The sequence below is a fragment of the Triticum dicoccoides genome, chromosome 7A (genome assembly GCF_002162155.2).
Source record: "Triticum dicoccoides isolate Atlit2015 ecotype Zavitan chromosome 7A, WEW_v2.0, whole genome shotgun sequence".
NCBI lineage: Eukaryota > Viridiplantae > Streptophyta > Magnoliopsida > Poales > Poaceae > Triticum > Triticum dicoccoides.
Window position 1 is genome coordinate 37,823,465 of NC_041392.1, and position 2,242 is coordinate 37,825,706.

Here is a 2,242-nt window from a genome sequence, read left to right on the forward strand (position 1 = left end):
CCCCCCTCAAAAATCAATCGGCTCCGTCATTGTTCTCGTCGGTTCCACCTGTGATAGTTGGTCTCGTCCGCTCCTTGAGTGTGATAAAGTGGTTCGTGTCCTTGGTAACCGATATCGGTTCCACGAACGGAAAGGGTGCCCGTGCTTCGAAGTTAACTTTGACGGGCCCATCATTGATTTTCGGCGGTTCCTGAACTAGCGTTACCGGTCATCCTTCCGCCCTAAATTCATCGGCTCCAGTGTTGGTGTCGTCGGTTCCACCTGAGATAGTTGGTCTCGTCGGTTCCGAGTGTGTGATAAAGTGGTTCACGTCCTTGGTAACCGATATCGGTTCCACAAACAAAAAGGGTGCCCGTTCTTTGAAATTAACTTCGACGGCCCCATCATTGATTCTCGGCGTTTCCGTATCGCGGTTACTAGTCCCCCCTCCCCCCTCAAAAATCAATCGGCTCTGTCATTGTTCTCGTCGGTTCCACCTGAGATAGTTGGTCTTGTCCGCTCCTTGTGTGTGATAAGGCGGTTCGCATGCTTGGTAACCGATATCGGTTCCACGAACGGAAAGGGTGCCCGTGCTTCGAAGTTAACTTTGACGGGCTCATCATTGATTTTCGGCGGTTCCCGAACCACGATTACCAGTCCCCCTCTCCTATAAATTTGTCGGCTTCGTCATTTGTCTTGTCGGATCCACTCCCAGCATCAACCGGTTCCGGTTCTTCATGATATATTTCCTCGGTTCCGAGTGTGTGATTAATCGGATATTCACACAATCTTTACGGCCCCAAAAATCGGAATCAACCAGGCTTAAATGCCATCATTCATGCAAAACGTTGTCTCGTGCATTCGCCGCAACGGTAATGTGTACGCTTGGCGCGGATGGCTGCCTGTCTCGCGCTAGAGAGGACGAAAACGCTCAGAAGAAAATATTTTTTCTGGGTAAGCTTGTGAGTTGTGACGACATGAATTGATACCCCACTGGTTATAAAAAGGCTGCAAGACTCTTTCATGGACTCGTCCACTCCACACACAAAGCCACATCACAGGCTCTCCAGAGAGCGCGCATGCAATGTCACTGCTCACAATGTCGTCCGGTAGCCATGGCAGCTCTGCCTCTTCTCGTTTCCTGAGCGGAGGTACCTCTCCCATCTCATACCGCGTGCACCCCATGGATTACGAGCCTTCCGTTAACTGCTACTGCAGCCGAAAGGCTTCGCTCCTAACCTCGTGGACCGACGCCAATCCCGGCCGGAGGTACCTGTGCTGTTCACGGGCGACGGTAAGTGAGATCTGACTCTTATAGCCATGACTTTATCTTCTGTGTGTGTTCTTGATATGATAATATTGTGTGGTATGGCAGCAGAGATGCGAGTTCTGGCGCTGGTTTGACCCGAGGGCTAGCCCTACCTTAGGCAGCTACTCCTCGATCTGCGAAGCGAGATCGTTCGCATGGACGGCGAGAACGCACTGCTGCACATGTCTCTGGAGCAAGCCCTGTGCAAAGCAAGGCGCCGACAGAGCTTCAGCTCGCGGCTCGTTGCGATTCTAATGATGGTAATTATGTTCTTCATCTGCGTCTTGGCTTGGTCTGGTGTACCGTCTGCTTGATCTTTGCATCTGTCATTTCGATGGTCATAAGTTATTTAGGTCCTAAGGCGAGTAATCAAGGCTATGAAAACACCCAAAAAAATGTTTCTCGAAACTGTGTGGTGGTGGGTGCGTTACTAATGAAACTTGTATTAGACTCTGTGTGAGTGTTGTATGCTGCAAATCGTGTCCATTAAGACTGGAGTGTGCCGGCTGTTCCATTATGTTGTTAGTATAAATAATCATCAAGGTGTTTTCCATGGTATCTCGGTCAAAAGCACGGTAGCTCTGCTGCGTGTCATCAGACTGTACAAGGTGTAAGCGCTGACCCTGCGCGTTCTGTGGTGCTGCGGCCTCTGATCGACAACCGACAGCTCGTGATCATCATATCCATCTTGGCTAGCTCTCAGTTATACTTTCGGAGCGTGCGAGTGTTTTTCGGCAAACTGTGGTCTGTGGGCGCGCAGTGTATGACGTGAGTCCGTTGCCACACAAAACAAAAACATACTGTATTCGCTGTGTACGCTCGTATCGTCGAGAGACTTGCCGCACGCAAGAACGCGACGCATCGTGGTCTGGCTGCCTACGTGGGCGTGTCTTCTCCCTCGCGGCGCTCGTGTTTATCAAAAGCCACATGTATCGGTCGTGTCTAGGTCGTGGC